This window comes from Canis lupus, chromosome 2, assembly GCF_048164855.1.
Source record: "Canis lupus baileyi chromosome 2, mCanLup2.hap1, whole genome shotgun sequence".
NCBI classification, from domain to species: domain Eukaryota; kingdom Metazoa; phylum Chordata; class Mammalia; order Carnivora; family Canidae; genus Canis; species Canis lupus.
Genome location: NC_132839.1, coordinates 68,654,542 through 68,675,513, shown reverse-complemented (window position 1 = coordinate 68,675,513; position 20,972 = coordinate 68,654,542). Strand labels below are relative to the sequence as shown.

The 20,972-nt window shown below is 38.1% G+C and overlaps 1 long non-coding RNA gene across 3 annotated transcripts in view; it reads left to right on the top strand.

Annotated features, from left to right (window-relative positions):
- LOC140610451 (uncharacterized) overlaps positions 1-20,356 on the top strand; it is a 194,097-nt gene extending 173,741 nt beyond the window's left edge. For all 3 annotated transcript variants that reach the window (XR_012012107.1, XR_012012104.1, XR_012012102.1), the window contains 3 exons: positions 8,558-8,714; positions 17,637-17,725; positions 18,867-20,356. This is a non-coding gene — a long non-coding RNA (uncharacterized lncRNA). The remainder of the gene's footprint in view (positions 1-8,557; positions 8,715-17,636; positions 17,726-18,866) is intronic.
- The last annotated feature ends 616 nt before the right edge of the window (positions 20,357-20,972 follow it).

The following is a 20,972-nucleotide window of genomic DNA, read 5'->3' as shown; positions in this document are numbered from 1 at the left end:
TTTTTTCTTGCTTCAATCCTGGTCACATCAGCTGCATCTTTACTCAGCTCCACATTGAATTCTTTTCTCATTATTTGACATATAAATATTTTGGTCCAGTGAATTATAGTCAGTTTTTTAGAACTATTTTGGCACAAATCCACAGAAATAAATTGATTGACCCATTCAGTTGGAACAGTCACAAGCTCATGTGAACAATGAAGAGCACATAGATTAATGAATAGGAAAATAAAAGACTCATAATTTATCAAAATATTTGCTCAAATCTCAGTATTTCTTTCAGCAATGAAACATTGTTCAATATTACACCAGAGGAATTTCCCTAAACCTTCCATATGTAAAACCTGCATCATTTTTTATGCTGCTATAATTCATTGTACCTACTTTTGTCCAGGCACATGATAGTTTCCCTGAAACTGTCTGTTTGCCAGTCTCCAGCTAACTTTGGAGCTCTTTGTCATTTAGTTCCATATCCCCAGAGCTTAGCCCAGTGGCTAAAACTGGTGTTTGATAAACATTTGCCAAATCACTGAGTTATTTAATAACTAAATAATGCTACTATTAATTAAAAATGAATAAATGCAACCTTTAAGTGAATGATCCAATTTTTTGTTGTTGAATGATCCAATATTTTTCTTTTTGAGAATTTTATTGTTTTCCTCTTTCTTATGGATCTTCAATACATTTTGATAAAACTCTATTGAATATGCACCAGGCCCTGTGTTGGTAACTGCTACCTGAATCCACTTTTCTCTTATCAATCATTCTTTAATATTCAGAGTCAAGAGACTTGACTCAGAAATGATTTTATCTATGCCCAACATCCTAGTTTGAATTGTACTCAGAAAGACCAACTTCTACAATGACTATACAAACCACAATATTAATGACTTTTCCAAATTTGGAGAACTTGGCTCACCCTCATATTCTGATAATTTACATTTCTTTAACTACAGACACCATAAAAAGCAGTTGTTGATGTTTATTATGTTTTTTTCTTCTTATAAATGAAGTCCTCCAGACATTACTCCAAACTGAGTCAAGTTCTGCATTAAAATATCACAGATCTTAAATTTCTTTTTTTTTAATTTTTTTTTCAATTTTCATTTATTTATGATAGAGAGAGAGAGAGAGGCAGAGACATAGGCAGAGGGATAAGCAGGCTCCATGCACCGGGATGCCCGATGTGGGATTCGATCCCGGGTCTCCAGGATCGCGCCCTGGGCCAAAGGCAGGCGCCAAACCGCTGCTCCACCCAGGGATCCCAGATCTTAAATTTCTTAAAAATTGGTCATTAGAGGCTTCTAAGCACCTATCTGAGAGAAAGTAGTATATGAAAGATATTAAAAATAATTCTTAAAATTCTGAAGAAATTGTATAAGATAGCACATTGCCATGGAAAGAAAGAAAAGAAAGAAAAAGAAGAAAGAAAAGAAAGAAAGAAAGAAAGAAAGAAAGAAAGAAAGAAAGAAAGAAAGAAAGAAAGAAAGAAAGAAAGAAAGGAAGGAAGGAAGGAAGGAAGGAAGGAAGGAAGGAAGGAAGGAAGAAAGAAAGAAAGAAAGAAAGAAAGAAAGAAAGAAAGAAAGAAAGAAAGAAAAAACACTGTCAGCAAGAGAAGATTCCTAAGGTGATTTCAGCTCTCACTTTGGCCACCATGGCACTTGGAGCAGGCATTCCAGCTCCCCATACCTCTACTATCCACTGTGGTAGCAACCAGGCACTTATGATTATTGAGTGCTTGAATTATAGCTGGTTTGAATTGATATATTCTGTGAATAAAACATACAACAGATTCTGAACACTTGGCTCAATCAAAAAAAGTATAAATTATTTCATTAACTTTTCAAATTGATTACATGTTATGATGCATATGATGACATTTTGGATAGATAGGTTTCTGTTGCTGTTTCTTTTCTCTGTTCTTCTTTAGAAGAAAAAGTCTTAAAGAATTGCCTATTGCTGTCTCCTCCCCTTACTCACCTTACACTCTCTCCTATAATCTCCTCCAGTCAGTTTTCTTGGCAGAAATACACCAAGATCTCAAAATCAAGGTTTAAAATGACCTCAACCTTTCAAAAATTCTAAAGTAATGATTCCATTTTTATTTATTTTAATCTCAGTATTATTGGACACAGTTGATGACTCTTACTGCTTCTTAAATTCTATCTTCTCTTGGCTTGAGTGACATCATATGCTTCTGGTTTCCCCCTTCTTCTTGACTGATTCTTTTCTCCCTTGTTGCCCTCTAAATATTGGAGTGACCTTAAACTCACTCCTGAGAGTTTACCTCTCCTCAACATTTACTCTCTCATTCACACAGAGTTTTAGTTTTAAATACCCCTGGCATATATATATTTAAAAAAAAACTTTCTTACAGCCCTGAATTATTTCCCAAATTCATGTATACAACTACTATTTGTTATCTTTACCTGGTTGCTTAATGTGCAGCTCATACAACTCTATTCTCTCTTGATTGTCCCTTAGATCCTCACTTTTAGTTCACCCACCCTCTTCCTACTCAGAGTAGATAGCTCCATCATCTGCCTCATTGCTCAAGCTCAACATCTAGGATCTATTCTCTCTTTCTCTTATATCTAATCCATCAGCGTTCAGATTGACTCTACTTCTAAAGCATATCCCCTAACTGACTTCTCTACATTTTGGCTGGCTGCTCCCTGGTCCATGTTACCATTTTTTATTATATGAACTGCTATGATAATCTACCAAACACTTCCTGTCTTTATTCCATTATAGTGTATCCTCCATATTTTGGGTAGAGTCACTGCTTATATTATAAAGCATATTATGCCATACTCCTACTTTAAAGTTTTTACCTTAGATGTTTTCTATTGCCTTATAATAAATTCAAACTCCTAACAGTGGCTCATCACTATTTCCTTTTTCAACATCTAAGGCTACTTTTTAACTTTTAAACTATGTTCCAGATAAGCAATCCTTTTTAAAATTCCTTGAGCACAACAAAAATGTTCATCCTGGCTCTTCCAGGAAGGGCCTGGAAGTTTTATGCTGCTATGTTTATGTAGTTCACCCCTAATCTTGTCGTGACTGGCTCCATCTTGCCACTTAGATCTCAGCTTAAGTATTATCTTACCAGAGACATCTTCCAAACTACCTCATCTCATGTCATAGTCAGTCTCTCTTTAAAACAGCAGATTTTAATTTCTTGCTTATCTTTCTAATCAATAACACACTACTAATCAATGACACACAATGTTTTCTTTTTCACTTTTCCTTGAATTGTTTGACTCCTTGGTATAAACCAGGACCTTGTCTTTTTCACCAGTATATTCCCAGTGTCCAGAATGGTACACATACTGGCCACTCAAATATTTATTGATTGAATAAATATTTAATCACATCATCTCATTCACTAATACATGGCAAAGGAACTTCAACATAAGTACTATTGGAGAAAGTTATCAGGTTTCATAATAAATGTAATGTTGCATTTTTAAGTTTGTCTGCTTTTTGTAGAGAGATATCCCCTTGGGCCTGCCTACCTGTTTTCCCCTCTAGACCAATGCTGTGCTGAATAACTCTCAGTGATGTGCAATACATGAGTACTTGAAGTATAACTAGTTCAACTGAGGGACTGAATATCTAATTTTATTTCATTTAAATTTTTTTGAAATATTTATATGCTTTAATATGCCTTTACATGATGATTCTACTTGGAATGTGTTCCATGGAAATAATTTAAATATATAAAGTATTCTTGGCAGTTTTGTTCATGGGGAATAATTGGAAAACGATCTAAATGTCTTATATAGGGGAATGGTTAAGAAAATTCACACTACATATATACCATGTGCATTTGTTTCTTTGGGTACTAAAGTACCACAAATTGAGTGGCTTAGAACAACAACAGAATTTTCTCTCTCACAGTTTTAGAGAAAGTCTGAAATCAAGGTGTCAGCATGTTGGTTCCTTCCTTCAGCAGTGAGGGAAAATCTGTTCCATGCCACTCTCCTAGCTTCGGTGATGGTCAGCAATCTTTGGCATTCCTTGACTTCATTCTATGCTTCCATCTTCATATGACATTTTCCTTCTTTTTAATAAATTTATTTTTTATAGGTGTTCAATTTGTCAACATACAAAATAACACCCAGTGCTCATCCCGTCAAGTACCCACATCAGGGCCCGCCACCCAGTCACCCCCCCCCCCCACCTCCTCTTCCACCACCCCTAGTTCGTTTCCCAGTTAGGAGTCTTTCATGTTCTGTCTCCCTTTCTGATATTTCCCACTTATTTTTTCTCCTTTCCCCTTTATTCCCTTTCACTATTTTTTATAATCCCCAAACGAATGAGACCATATAATTTTTGTCCTCCGATTGACTTATTTCACCAGCATAATACCCTCCAGTTCCATCCACGTTGAAGCAAATGGTGGGTATTTGTCGTTTCTAATGGCTGAGTAATATTCCATTGTATATTTAAATAGCCATTTGTGGCTAGTGGCCATCATTCTGGATAGATATCTCTGGTGGGAAAGTTCCTCCATTGGAGGCAATTTCTCTGTCTTAGTTTATCTCTACGCCTTGAGTACTGAGCATATTTCCAATGCAACAGGTGGTCATTAGGTTGACTGAAAGTCTTGCATCAAAATTGGCACAGGGCGGCAGGAGAGTGAGGGTCCTTAGCCTTGCCAGAAAGGGGACAGGGAATCAAGCAACACCTCAGTGGCACAGAAGACCTCCATGTGGTTTCTCCTCTTCAATGTAGTCATGGAAATAGTACAGGCCTTAGAGTCTTGAGATAGAGATTCAAGACAGTCACCTGTTATTTATGAGCTGTGTGACCTAAAGTGAGCCACATAGCCACTCTTACGCTTCTTCATCCTCACCTATAAAATAGTGATATAAAAAGAATGTAGCCTCTAACTACCTAGATCTTTACAGGAACCCATTGAGGCCAAGAATAGGAAAACCAAGCTGTAAATTGTGAAGTGGTCTGTAAGTATATGGTTTTGTTATTAGCTCTGTAGATTGATCCTGTTGGCAGATAAATATTAGGAGTCAGTTATCAAACATCACATCATCTAGACAGTCTTGGCCCTAAAAATGTTGGCATCTGCTCATTTTACTCCATGATGGAAAAAGAATAAATAAATCATAAATGATTAATTTAGACTTCCTTCCACGCCTCCCGTTAACAGCTCAAAGCCCCCACCACACAGCAGGCTTGGTGATGAACTGCTGTGGTAGAACCTTCAAGACGGCGGCTAACCCCTTCTCCAAGTACAACCAGCTGTGAAAACAAATTTAGCTCCACCAACACTGCAAAGGAGCAAAGCCTTTTCATAGGTTAGAGATATAATGTTCACCCCATTCAGAGGAACCCAAACCAAATACCAATGGCTTGTGGAGTAAGAGGATATTAAGCATAATAGACAGATTATCTGCTGGTTTGCTGAAGGTGAAGGTAGAGACGTTTGTCATACTTTTCCTAGAAAATGAGACTTTATCAAAGGGAGAGAGGGTGAAAGGTCACCCGTTCTATTGGTGCGATTATTATCTTTACATAGCTGGAGTGGCAAAAGAAATGATCCCAAACAGAGCAAAACAAAACAGACCTCACCGAAGCACTTCAAGATGAGCCCCCAAGAAGCCATCACACCAGACCCACTGGCTTCATCTTAATTTATCATCTCAGGTCTTGTTGACAAGAGTTGATTGGGTTTTCCATCTATGCAAGCTGCGGCAGGTTTCGTTATGACAAACCACTTGGTGGACTTTGGAGATGATTATTTTTTAGGAAACAATAATTATAGTAAAAATGGTACTACCATTTGTGAGCACCTAAGACATCCCTGAAACTATGCTTTCTATTAATTATAGAAATTGGAAATCCACAAAATAAGTTACTATTACCACGTTGCAAATGAAGCAACGGGGGCTTAAGCAAACTGACCAATCATAGCTGGCTTCAGGGAAATTTTTACTTTTAGTGCTAATAAATATAGTAATGAATATCATATTAGAAGCAGCCATTTATATAAGGTATATTTCCTATTACCTCAAAAAATGTATACATAAGAAACTTGATAAGCAACGCGCCTAGTAGGTTATTTCTGTCAACATGTTTTGCTCACATCTCTATATAGTTTCTTATCTTGGAAAGCTTAGAAATCTCCAGAAACTCTTCCTCTCATAAAGCTAGTGTGTTTTTGTTCTTCTCTCATCTGTTCTTAATATTTTACTTACCTGCTTAATTGCATTGACCCCTCCCCAGCATCTCCATGCATCTGCTTGTCTATCCTCTGCCATTTAGCAAGTGCCCCAGATGATCTGTCTGGGTTTTGTTTTATCTTCCTCCTCAAACATAGTTTTTTGGAGTTTCCCATTTCTTTATATATATTCCCACATACCCTTCTCTGAGCCAGGAGTAAACCCAGAGCTGCTCATTCTCAAGACACTTTCCAATACACTTAGATATCTCATATTTTAATGAAAATAACTATGATTTAGTAAACACTAATGTTACAATATAAACTGAAACTTTAAAAAAATGATTGCAGTTAACCTTTACTGTTTTCCATATGGCAGGTAGTTTACCAAGCCTTCACACACAACATCATATTTCATCTTAAAAGAACATAATAAAATGGGGATAATGATCATTTTTATTCGACAAATGAGTATCTCCAGGCATAGAGAGATCAAGAGACTTGTCTGGGACCACACAGGGGCCAAATAGTAAACCCAACTGATTCCAAACTTGTATTCTTGTGTGATCTAGAGTGGTAGTATGTTAAAAAGTACATAGACTTTGAAGCCAGATCCTTGACTCAGACCATCTCTACCACTCTCTGTGCACCAGCCTCTCTACCCCAAGCCAGTCATTCAAAATTTCTGCATGGTGATTATGAGCTTTGGAGCTGATCTACCTGAGTTGTTTCTACCATTTCTGCTCACCAGTTACTGAAACCTGGGGTGATTGAAGTGACCATTCTGTGTGTCAGCTTCCTTATGGATAAAGCCAGAATAATGATGGTATCTATTCCCACGGAAGATTAAATGTATTAATACAGGTACAGTGTTCGTAACGGTGCCTAGCCCAGAGTAAACAGTTAATAAATAGTGGCTAGGATTGTTGTTATACTTGATAATGGGGATCCTCACCTGTTAAACAAGGATAATGTTTAATGCACCTTGTCAGAGTGGTGGGAATGGGTCAATCAAAACCATCCAACAGTAGGTCCTATTACCCTTTTGCTTTGGTAGATACTTTGAAGAAGCCACTGAACCTGTGCTGTAATTTTCAGAAAAGGTTTCAATAGAGATGTTGTTCTAGAGCCCAGGACCTGCAACTGCATCATTTTTCCTCTCTCTGGGTCATTTACTGACTTACTCGCAGCCTGTCCACACAGGACAGACACATGGACAAACTTTCAGAGCTAGGAAGACAGGAGGGATGGCAGAGCCAACCAGCAGAAACATGAGTCAGACAGCCCTGACTTCAAACCCCACCTTCTACACTCAGCAGGCTGGTCTTGGGCAGGTGACTCACCCCTCTGAACCTGGTCCAATATCTGTAAAATAAGGGAAATGAAACCAGTCTCATGGGCTATCATGTCATCTTAAATGTAATATGTGTAAATTCCACAAGAGAACTGTTTTCCACACAGCTTTATTTCAGCAAACCCTCAGGGTCATGGGCAACTCTATGATCTCCTGATGTCCATTAAAGACCCCCAGGGCTAGACTTTTCCATTGAAAAAAGAGAAAAAAAATAGCCATACCATGAATAATTTAAGTGCATGAGAATTGTTGCATTGATTCAGTTTAAGTAGACTTCTGTCCTTAAGTTGAGTATTGATTTCATTTAAGTAGCATATAAACTTAGATATTCAGTATAAGGAATATTTAAATACAACAGTATGGGTTCTGTTTAAGAAAAGTGAAGTACTGATTCAGTTTCAGTAAATGGGTGCAGTTCAAGTAGATGCTAAAATGAAATGTCAAGCTGAAACGCAGAGATGGGCCCCTGCTATGGCAGAAAGACCAAAGGATGAGAGTGATCAGAAGGAGGAGAGGTGTCATCTGGCTCTTTGATCTGTGCCCCAACTACTTCACCATTTCCTCTCTCTGCCACCACTTGAAGGCCACCTCTAGGTACCAGCAAGATCCCAACCTCTTCAAAAATACTAAAGATATGTAATGAAACACTCATGAGTGTTATTCATTCTTTTTTCCTAGGAGGTTTTATTTATTTATTTGAGAGAGAGATTGAGAGAGAGAGAGAGAGAGAGAGAGCAGGGAGGGGCGGAGGGAGAGGGATAGAGAATCTGAAGCAGACTCCTCACTGAGAGCAAAGCCCTATGCGAAGCTGGATCCCAGGACCACAAGATCATGACTTGAGTTGAAACCAAGAGTCAGGCACTTAACTGACTGAACCACCCAGACACCCCACCAGTGTCATTCATTCTAATAACATTTAATAAGCACTTAATTATTCCAGGTCCCGAAATATAAGTGTTCAAGACATAGGTGTGGCTGACCTTCTTTCACTGCATTTTTCCACTTGATCTTTCCAGGTGAAAGCCCTTTTGGTGCATCACTTTGAAGAGGTGTAGGGTGGTGTAAAAGGCACCCAAGCAGCAGAATGTCATGGCAGAAGGATCTTACTGGCTTCAGCAGCCCATATATCTCACTCCAGTGTCAGATAACTGGACCACCCTGCCTCAACAACAGGTACTTCTGTTTCCATGAAACAAGTGAATTAGACAATATCTCAGACTCCACCAGCCCTAGCATTGTTTGATTCTATAAATTCTTAAATAAAAACTATCCAGAGAGAAGATGTCTTCCTTCCTGCCTTCCACCATCCCTTTAGACTCTTGCATGCCCTTGTCTCTTTACATTCTTGTTTGCCTTCCTGACACCTGAATATGCATGTTGATGTTCAGTGCTGAAACACAAAGTAATGAATTTCTGCTTCTAACTGTTGCTAGATGCCAGGATTCCTATCCTGGGATAAGGAAAATGTATTTCAGTGGAAAACAAAGATGCTTTGTCTACTTGCATAGCCTGACCTCACAGGCTCTGGTTCTAGCTCATCCTAGTCTTCAAGCTCTTTGCAATTCTGTAAATTGTAGAAAACCTGTAGCAATGCAAAATAAATGTCTACAAGTGTAGATTCAGTCTAATGAGGAGTGTGATCCACTCTGCTCCTCACCTGTGAGTAAACATTTTGTATTCCGGTTTTCTTGATCCATATAGATGTGTCTGTTCTTCAGATTCTCTTTCAAATTAAGCATGCACTCTTAAACTAATTCTTAACCTTGTAATCTTCAGCCTTCTTATCATGAAATGGGAAGCTCAGGGATGCCTGAGTGGCTCAGCAGTTGAGCGTCTGCCTTTGGCTCAGGGTGTGATCCCAGGATTCTGGATTGAGTCCCACATCTGGCTCCCTGTGAGGAGCCTGCTCCTCCCTTTGCCTGTGTCTCTGCCTCTCTCTGTGTGCCTCTCATGAATAAATAAATCTTAAAAAAAAAAAAGGAATGGGAAGTTCAGATTAGACCTTCTGTGGGTTCATACTGTACTTTATACTAATTTAACTAAATGAAATGTTAGAGTTCTTTTTTCTTTACAGTTCAAAAAAATTTTTAGGTAGGCATATTAGTTTGCTAGGGGTGCCATCACAAAATATCATAGACTGGGGGGCTTAAACAAGAGAAATTTATTTTCTCATAGTTATGGAAGTTAGGAGTCCAGGATCAAGGTGTTAGATCCTTTTGAGGGCTATAAAGGAAAGGTCTGATCCAGGCCTGTCTCCTTAGCTTGTTGACACCTGTCATCTCTCAAGATCATTTCCCTGTCTCCAAATTTTCGCTCCTTTATGACACCAGTCATATTGGAATAGAGCACATCCTAATAATCACAGTTTAATTTGAGTAACTCTTTAAATACCCTATGTCTAAATACAGTCTAGTCTTGCTCTGAAACCTAGGGTTTAGGATTTCACATATGAACATGTGGGATGACACAATTCAGCCCATAACTATATGACTGAACAAAAATGAGTATGCCACTTTGCTTTGGATTGTGCATGGTCTTTGTGACTATCTAAGTAGCAAACTTAAAGGGATGAGTGCACTTCATTGTATCCTCTGCTTGGTGAAGATTAGGGCTTGTCACTGTAATGACTCACAACCTGGAACTCCTTAAATGTGACAAGTCCTGACTTTTTCTCCAGGATCCTTATGTCTCCTGCCCAATGTGCCAGCTTGACTATTCTGTAACCAGTTCTATAAATATAAAAGTACTCCAATTGAGGGCTGACCAATTTAGCAAATCAAAATATAAAACACTCAATTTTAAGTGAATTACAGATAAACAATGAATTATTTTTTATTAGTATAAGTATATCCTATTTCATATTTGGGTCCTATTGATACTAAAACAAGTTTTTTGTTTTAATATGAAATCCAAATGTAACTGGATGCTGTATTTTTATCTGACAATGCTATTCTAATCCCTCAATGATATACAGATGCTATTATGTCAAGAGTTCTCATTTGTCACTTCCATGCACTTTAAATAGATAAGTCCTCATCACCTCTTTTTATAGACTGAATGTCTGTGTTCCTGCCCAAATTCATATGTTGAAGCCCCTATACCCAGTGTCTCTGTACTTGGAGATAGAACTTCTACGGAAATAATAAGGTTAAATGAGGTCAGAAGAGCAGGGCCCTCATCAAATAGAATTATTGTCCTTATAAAAAAGACTCAAGAGAGCTCTCTCTTTCCCTCTGTCTCCATGTACATATAAAGAAAGGGGTCATGTGAGAACACAGTGAGATGACCCACAGGCCAACAGAAGAAGGCTCCGTATGAAATCTACCTTTCCAGCCTCTTGATCTTGGACTTCTCAGCCTCCTGAACTGTGAGAAAATAAATTTCTAAGAAAAGAAGCCATTCATTCTTAAAATTTTTATGTGGAAGCCCTAACAAACCAATACACCCCTTACGACAGTTCAACAGAAACTAGTACACAGAGTATGACTGGTGCTCATTACCTATTGAAAGAATGACAGGTCCAGTTATTATGAATACTCTGAGTGAAGTGGGTACCCACCTTCTTTTTTAGGAATGAATCTGTCTTAACCAGTCTCTTGGAATCTGTCTTTGTACATCACCTCATATTGCCAATGCTTATTCATTTGCTGACTTATCCTGGAAGGCAGGGACTACATGTCATTCATTCATTGTTATGCCACTAATGTTAAGCAAAGTCTCTCCCGCACTGAATGCTCATGATTTCCAATGACACACACTCAAGAAAAAAAAAGTGGACATATAACAAAATGTGATTTTTATTCAAAGTGCTTGGGACTTGGAATTTTGATAATTCTAGGGAGCTGAAGTCATTTTCCAAACAACTTCTTCAAATTCCCCAATTAAAATATTCTCTAACCACTGTGTTTATAGGTGATCCACATATCTGAGTACACATGTCCGGGCACTGCTGGATTGAGATCAAATGTTTCCTGTCGGAGCTTGGTCTCAACAGCCCTTGGGGGGCTCTCAGTGACCCCTAGAGCCGGTGTGAAAGTGGACCAGCAGCCAGATGGCTTCACATTTCCACATTCCTTCAGCTTGTTTTCTTACTGCGGCAGATACCCAAGAGCATCCCAAATCCTCAAGAGAGATGAGATTTCAGGAAGGTCCTTATTTCATTTAGAAAACAGGAGATATGAATTCTTGAGGCCAATGAAAAAAGAGATTTACAGCCTTCACCGATAGTTCTTAAGCTATCTACAGTGATTGAAGAAAAATATCCAAATGAATTGTGGGACTTTTTTCAACATTCAGTTCCACCTGGGGACAAAAGTGCCACACATATATCCACTACTGAAGATTAAGACAGGTCAGGGATCACAGAGTTGTGGCCACACAAACAGATTATCCTGTTTCCTGAGACATCATTTATGTTGCAGCTGCCTCCTTGGAGAAAGATCATGAATCACATTGTTCTTCTCTCTTCCATTTGATCCGACACCATGTAAATAAGCAATGTTGAATGGGAAAGAAAACATTTCAGGCAAATGATTTCAATACAGTTGGAACTGCTTACCTTGTATAAGCAATCTGCTTGCTCAATAACAAGGTCTAGAAAGAGGCAGCCTTTCTAGATACTAGGCAGAGGCAGCCTTGGGGGTGAATAGCTTAAATAAATGAATGAGAAACAATTATTTACCATCAATTATGTGACAGGTTTCTTGAGGTTTATCCTCCCTCATGTGTGATATTTCAGCCAGCTACCCTGGGTGGGAGACAATAATGGTTCTACTTTTTATAAATTACGATAAGAAAACATACCCCAGGGATCCCTGGGTGGCGCAGCGGTTTAGCGCCTGCCTTTGGCCCAGGGCGCGATCCTGGAGACCCAGGATCGAATCCCACGTCGGGTTCCCGGTGCATGGAGCCTGCTTCTCCCTCTGCCTGTGTCTCTGCCTCTCTCTCTCTCTCTCTCTCTCTCTGTGACTATCATAAATAAAAAAAAAAAAACTTAAAAAAAAAGAAAACATACCCCAAATAATTTAATAAATAGGCAAAGTCAACATTTGAGATCTTGTCTCTCTGACTGTAATTAATTTATTAACTTCATGAACATTTAATTATAATTAACAGTGCAAATGATCAATGACTATTGAATCAAAGGATGAATTATTTTATTTTATCTATTTTTGAACTAATTAAACTGAAATACAGGGGCACTTGGGTGGCTCAGTCAGTTAAGCATCTGCATTTGGCTCAGCTCATGAACTCAAGTCCTAGGATCAAACCCTACATCAGGCTCTCTGCTTCGCTTCTCCCTCTCCCTCTGCCTGCTACTTCCCTGCTTGTGCTCTCTCTCTCTGAAAAATAAATAAATAAATAAATAAATAAATAAATAAATAAATAAAATCCAAAAAAATCCACAAAAATCTGAAATACAAAGAGGTTGAAAAATTTACCTATTTTCACAAGTCTCAAAAAATAGAGTTTTGACCTTTTCTTTCATTAAGGAATAGAAAGATGAGAGATGTCATTTTTTAAGATATGAGATAATACAAGAGGTTAAGATATTAATTAGGTACTGCAGTGTGCTATTGTTTGGGATAAGTTGGTTTGGAATAAGTTTTTTCTTAACATATTTACAAACGACTCTCCTACAAAGTCTTACTCTGGTGTCAACAGGACATAAAGGTAAAAAGTTAGATACCACTCAACAACTGGCCACCAAAATGAATGAAAAATTTGGCTTGGATTAAACAATGTGACAAAGTTGGAAAAATTGCAATAATATGGCCTACCTTAAATAGGTGTGATATTTTTCTTCAGTGTGCTTCATGTAAAATTTCTCCATTTGGGGGAAAGTGTTAGGGATATAATTTAGCATTACAGATCCTGAGTTCCAGGGTAGGTCTGCCTGGCTTTGTGTTCCAGTTCTGCCGAATACCATGTGTAAACTTTAAGAGACCCACCAACCTCTCTCAGCTCCAGGGAATGAGTAAAATAATTATAACTACTTCATTTAATATTATGAGGTTTTATGAGATAATCCTTCCAAACCATACAAAAAAATGTCTGACATATAAGATACCTGGAAAAAATACAATGAAATTATTGAATGAAAGCAAACTTTTAAAATATAATATATGTATGCCATGACATGAAATGGCCTTATTTCATTTACTAATACCATCAGAGTTGTGGTTGGACAATTTTTTATCTTAAAAATAATATTATATCTCCATGATTTCTTTTTTTTAAAGATTTTATTCATTTATTTGACACACGGAGAAGGGGGAGAGGTAGAGGGTAGGGAAAAGCAGACTTCCCTGCTGAATGGAGAGCCAATTTGGGGCTCAATCCCTGGACCCCTGGGATCATGACCGAAAACAAAGGCAGAGCTCAACTGACTGAGCCACTCAGGTGCCTCACCCTGCCTTATTAAATTTATTTTCCCTATTAATGATCTAAAACTAACTTTGCTTAGAAATCATTATTAATCAAAGTAATCAGAAAATCAATAAATATCCAATCATATACATATTCATCATAGTTCTAAATCAGCCCTGTAACATTTGAAGAGGGAGAAGTGCTAACACTAATCAGCAGTGGAATAGTGGAGTATTATGGGAAAAGCACTGAATTAGTAATTAGCATAATTTCAGACAAATTTTTGCTCTAGTCACATTGGGTCTCTGGTCTTAGATTCCTTACCTAGACACAAGAGGCTTGAGAAAAATTATATGTATGGTTACTTCCATTTCTCAAATGGAAGTTATTACCAATTTAATGTTGCTTTAGTAATATCATACAGTATCAGTAACAATTATTATTATAAATAATTTGAATTCTTCTCTTTCTTGTATCACTACTTCAGTCATTAAGCCCAATTACCTCATTATCTGAATTCACATGAATTATAACCCTGAAAGGCATGTACAAGAATGGCTTTGAAGAAACCAATGTGTCACCTCATGCATTCATAAAATAATCAAAAGTGTTGAGCCCATCTGGTAAAAGGCCCAAGGTTTGCTGCCTCCTTTCCCAAATCACTCCTTTGACTTGCATTTCCATTCCACATTTTGGAGTATTTATTTACCTTAAGCTTACAGGAGACCCTGCAGTCCCTGAAGGGGATGTGGAGAGATTCAGTTCTAAAGAGGGACTTGGGAGCAAACCATATTTCATGCCCATTGGCATTTGGAAGGCAGTCCCAACTATCTGTTGGGAAGTTTCTTGCAAAGAGTATAAACAGAGAGTTAGAGGGTGGCCGAGCATTGGACTTCCCATCTGACTTGAAGCTCTCAGCACCTCCAGCTCACCATCTGCAAGATAGATCATCAGAATGTAACAGACCATTTATTCTGATGACCTTGTTTTACTGATGTAGAAATTGGGGCCCTGAGAGTGAAGCAATGTGCCCAAGGTCACAGAATGAGTTAGCCTTGTTCACAATCAGAGACCACACTCTAGGCAATCTCTTTCCTTCTTTTAAGTCAAGCATGAGTTTGTGACAAGAAAGAATTTGGATAATTGTAAATAACCAGGCACTATTTAGTCACCTTCCCATGCTTCAGCCACACAATGAATTTAGTTTACTGGAGTACAGAGACTATGAGTTTCACTTGCAAGAAAACCTTAGCTGAATCTTTATTTTTTATTCACATGCCATGTGTTTCTTTAGCCTATGGGTTACCCTCTGTTTCCTTCTTTGTAAAACAAGGATAACAACATCTATTTCATGGAATCACTGTTGCATTAAAATGAAATATGACAATATTTGCTAAGGAGTAAAGCCTGACACATGGTGGGGATCCTAAAATTTCTTTTTCTCCTCCTATGATTCCACTGAGCTATGATCATTACACTTCAGCCCCAGTCAGGTATTTTTCATAGAACACCCAGAGAAAGTTCAAATGACTGCTACCCTTCAAGTATTTCTTTTTTTAAGTCACATTGTAGAAGGATTCCTACTAAAAATGCTTTGCCAGAGAATGAGAAAGGAATTCTAAAAAAATAACTGTTATGAGACTTCCAGTTAAAGAAAGTAGATAGAGCACAGATATATATCCACAAGCACACACTATACGTGTAGTGCATGTTCTATCCTCCTCTTCAACTCGCTCCTCCCCTCAAAAAAATAAATAAATAAATAAACTGTAAAAGGACAGGGAACTTATTTTTAAAGGCATAAATTTGTAAAGACAAAGAGAAGAGAATAGCATAATTTTAGAAGCTGGAAAGCAGATGCCTGAGTTGTAGTAACTAACTTAGCAGACCCACAAAAATAGATTCTTAAGCTGGCAGCAAAGGAATCCAGGAAGCAACTTGATTTATACCACAGAACTCCTGAAAGGCTCAGAAATTGGCAGCATCATATACCTCTGAGGATGGGAGAGAAGGTGAGGCAAAATAAAAAAGGAACAAGTCGAAACTCTATTGAAAAACAATAGGATCATTAGATCTCTATCTCTTGTTTATACAGCATTCCACTCACCTGGTAGAAAAGGGGAGACTTATAAAAAGAATGGTAAAATCAAGAGTCTCTGGAGAGACAAATACCAGCCACACTTGGGCATGAAGAGGGAAATGCTGTAGTAAAAACAGGAAACACAGTACAAGTTTACATACTCAATGTTGAGTCATAGAGACCTCCCTGCTGTCTCCCAACACAGCTTTGAGAGTTCTGGCAGCCACTTATATCCTGAAGATCAGAAAAATTCTCTCTAGAGATTTGGATTAATCCAAGAGGATAGACCTAAAAGTACTGGTTTTAGGAGTTTATGATGAAAACAGCCAGCTAAGTCTCCTATGGTAAAAAAGCCAACTGACAAAGATGAAACTTCTAATCAGGTATCAGTGTTGATCTTTATAAATCAGCAACCAGCTAAGTTCACCTGACATTGAAAAAGAGAATCTAACATAAAAGTCAAGATGAGAGAGAGAAAGAGAGAAAGAGAGAGAGAAAATTGAAAGAAAGGGAAACCACACAGAAAGAAGGGAACTTAATAAAAATGCAATCTTTGGTATCTTCCAAGAGATAAGAGACTATGTAATAAACAAAACAAGAACAGAAAGCTATGAAACAGGAACTCCCAAAGAACAACAAAAAGAGCTCTTTGAATTAGGAGAAATATTAATGAATATAGAGATATTGCAAAAATATGAGAGAAGAAATGAAAAGAAACCCACAAAAAAAGAAAGCTTTTCAAAATAAAACCCAGTAAATCTCATAGGAAGTAGAACAGAATAATAGAGATGCAAAATGAATGGAACAAAAGGAAATTGTGACACATCCAGAAGATTCAATATCCAAATATTAGGAATTACTCTCAGAAAAAAGTAGAAAATTTGAAGGGAAAGCATTCACCAGAGAAATAACTAAACAGTTTCCCAAGTCTGAAGCACATAAATTTCTGTTTCAAAGGGCTTAGCATAAGCATGGAAACCATCCTACATCAAGACATACCATCAGAAAGTTTCAGAATGTTGGAGGGAGGAAAACAAAAACCAACATTCCACAAGCGTCCATAAAAGGGGCCAGATATCACAGAGGAGGGATTTTTACATACATACAGGATCAAGAATCTATATAACACTTTACTTCTCCACAGCAACACAGGAAGCTAGGAAGCAATGGAGAAAAGCACTAAAAATGCTAGGGGGAAATGATTTGCTCCCTAAGACCTCCCTGCACAATCTATTGATATCGTATGAAGACACAATAAGGATATTCTTAGACAGGCAAGGTCTTAAAGTTTCTAGTCGTGTATTTTTTCTCAGATTTGATCTGCTTTCTCTGAAAAGGGGCATAAGCCAGGAGAAAAGAAGAAACCATGGAATCCAGGATTCCAATAGGTGGTCCAATACAAGGGAGACACAAAATATATCCCCGAAGCAAAGGGAAATAATGGAGTTATCTATGCGATGGACCAGAGGAAGGGCAGGCAAAAATAGTTTACTCTGGGAAGATGACATTTTTAAATGCTTAAGCTATTTGTGTGTTTTCAAAAGGTATTTGTATAACTGGGGAAGAGTTCACAGTTGAGTTAATCATATGTAGATAGCAAATAAGTAAATAAAACCAAAAAAAATCATTGACTTCATATTTTGCAGGGAAGTAAAGACAATTCCATTACTAAGAGTTGCAGATGCATGGCAATAATAATGTAATGCTGAATATTTAACTGAAGCAAAATTGCCAGGTAAGCATAGGATAGAGCAATAGGAAATACGGGGGAAAGTAAGAGAGATAAAGACTGGGTAGTGGTGGGGAAGGGTGAATAAAAGGATGCGAAATCCCATCTTCCATATTGGGATGTCAATCTGTAATGTCTAAAACAGAAAGATCTAGAAGTACAATCATGCCATTGGAAAATATGGATGCAAATACTAAAGAATTAGCCAAAAAATTTACAAACAAGTGCTTCTCAGAACAATATAGTGTTTAAGGTGGGGCATGACTGCTATTTTTCTTAACAAGTCTTCTCTATTTGATGTTTTTCAAACGCATGCATGTTTACTTTTGAAAAAAGTAAAATTAAATTAAAACTACTGTTTTCTAAGTTTCCTTTGTATGACTTTTACCATCTCTATTAATGGAAAGCTGAAATACATTAGTTAATCGTTTTTTAAAGTGCTTCATTTCTTTAACTAAGAACAAGCAATAGTCATGCAATCACTAAGTTTGATGCACTGTTTCATCCAAAACGTGTTAAATGTAAATTATCTATACTGAAATGAAGAAATGAGTGTCAATGTACCACCTAGAATCATTTTGTTGAGTTGCCCACCTGTAGGTCCCTACGTTGAAAGCACCCGAAAGAATCACTCAGGCAAGGTAGGTCACTGCTCTGAACTCACCACTAGAGGGAAATATTGGCCTTTTTACTAAACAGTCCAAGGGGGCTTCTTTAGGCAATTGGTAAGAATTACAAAGTTACAGCCCGCAGCAATTTCCCCTTCCTGGAGTATACAATACTGGAGTTTGAAGGGACTTTGTTGTCCATCAGGGTCAAACCTCTGATTTCTCTTTTTCTACACTTATAGAAATCAAGGCCCAGAGACGAACAATGCTTTCTTAGTTCACGGGATGAGGACAGGAGAAAGTCAGTGCTGAAGCCAGTTTCCTTATTTACCTAAACTGGGCAAATCTGGAATTAAATGAGAGAATAGTTCCAAAGAAGTTGCTTTTTAGTGCAAGTTCATTGAGCTGGAGAACACTCATTGCATGTTCGCCGTCTGCCGGACCTGTGTTGCCTACCATGTGCCTACACTTGACATTCTTTATTTTTGTCCTGATTGAGTTTTGTGAAGTAGGAACAATCATTATCCTCTTGTTTACAGATGGGGAAGCAAACGCACAGAGAGGTTAAGCTACCTACCCAGAATCACACAGGAAGTGATTAGCAGAGCAGGGATTCAATCCCAGACTGTGTAGCTCTGGAGTTCATGACCACAGCCACCATGCTTACCAACCATGCATCAAAGACGTAAGATTATCTGTTACCTCTTTTCTCTGGGGAAGTGGTCCCACTTCACTTTTTGTTTAGATGGATATTGTCCTTCTGGCCCCTGAGATCCTTCAAGATTCCAGCCTGGTGGGCAGAGCTGCTTCAGGATCCAATTTCCTTCTGTTCCCTGGTCTATCACAGTGCCACCTAGCTCGGGGGACCTGCTCATTAAATGACAGGCGAGTAAATAAATACAATGCTAATTACCTCAGAAAACATACATCACATCACATCTTACAGTTCATGTGGCTTAAGAAGACTCCACACAAAAGCTCTCATTGTCCACTTGGTTTCTCTTCAGACTGTGGAGTTGATCCAACCAAACGTCTAATTCTTCCTGACTGCCCCCCGCCCCACACAGTTTGCAATGCTGGTTTTTAGGCCATAAAATACAATCATGTCGCCGTGGACATGGGCAGGCTCCTAGGCCCACTGCATTGTATCTTTCAAGAAGTGATATGTCACTGCTTTACAAAACACCTGGAATCTGTATCGTTTATTGCTCTGAGCCCAGCCAAGTTCTCATCCTCCCTGTTCACACAACTTTGAGCTGGTTTAGCTCACCGCTGCTCAGAATGCTGGGGCTAGGGGGGAGTGGGGAGACAATTTCCTGGGCAAAGATGGAAATCATGTTCAAGAAGGAAGGCTGCCTAATGGAGTTTACAGCTCGGGAAATTTCCTTCCAAAGACTGCATGTTTCTGCACAGAAGGAAAGCACGTTCCACGAAGAGTCCCTACAGATTTCCAAACTCTGCTGAAAGATCTGAAGTCATTCAATGCAATTCTAGAAGTCTGGAGGGTTAAAATGTCCCTGTCTTTCTCCCCTTTAATCCATCTTCAACATATTTTTTTCTAAACATTGACTTTATTTTAGTATATTGTGTTGTGAATTATAATGGTTGTATATAGATTCTTGTAACCACCACCACAATCGAGAGAGAGAGCAGCTCCATTATCTCCCTCTCCAAAACTGACATTTTTTTATAGTCACACCCTCTCCTGTCCCTAACCCCTGGTAAATGTCAATATATTCTCCGTCAGTACAATTTTGTCCTTTAGTGACCATCATATAAATGCAACCATAGAGTGTGTAAACTTTGAGGCTGGCTTCTTCCACACAACATAATGCTTTTGAAATTCATTCAAATTGTTTTATCTATCTATAGTTCATTCTTTTTTTTTATTGAGGACATCAATCCCATTGTATGGATATTTCACAGCTTGTTTGTTTGTCTGTTTGTTTTTATAATTCAGCCCCTGAAAGATATTTGAGTTTCCAGTTGCAGTCTCCTTAAGGTGCTCTCTCCCTCTCCCTCTGCCCCTCTGCCCATACTCTCTCTCTCTCTCTCTCTCTCTCTTAAATAAATAAATAAAAATTTACAAAAATTTTAACTCAATTTATCATTTATTTAAAGATTTTATTTATTTATTCATGAGAGACACAGAGAGAGAGGCAGAGACACAGGCAGAGGGAGAAGCAGGCCCCACACAGGGAGCTCGATGTGGGACTCGATCCCGGGACTCCGGGATCACGCCCTGAGCCAAAGGCAGATGCTCAGTCACTGAGCCACCCAGGCATCCCTCAATTTATCATTTTTGATAAATTTCATGGGTTATGTTTTAAGGACAATACCTAGTAATTTCTTGCTTAACCTTAAGTCACAAAACTTTTCAAAAGTTTATTGCTTAATGTTTTACATTTAGGACTGTGATCCATTTTGAGTTAATATTTGTATAAATTGTGAGATTAGGTTATGGTTCATTATCTTGCTTATGGGCATTCAATTCAATTTTTTCCAAACCAATTTTCTGGAAAGACTATCCTTTCCCTATTGAACTGCCTTTATATCTTTGTCAAAAATCAATTGGCTACATATGTGTGGGTCTATTTATAGATTCTCTTCTGTTCCATTAATTTATGTAACAATCCCTTCAATAC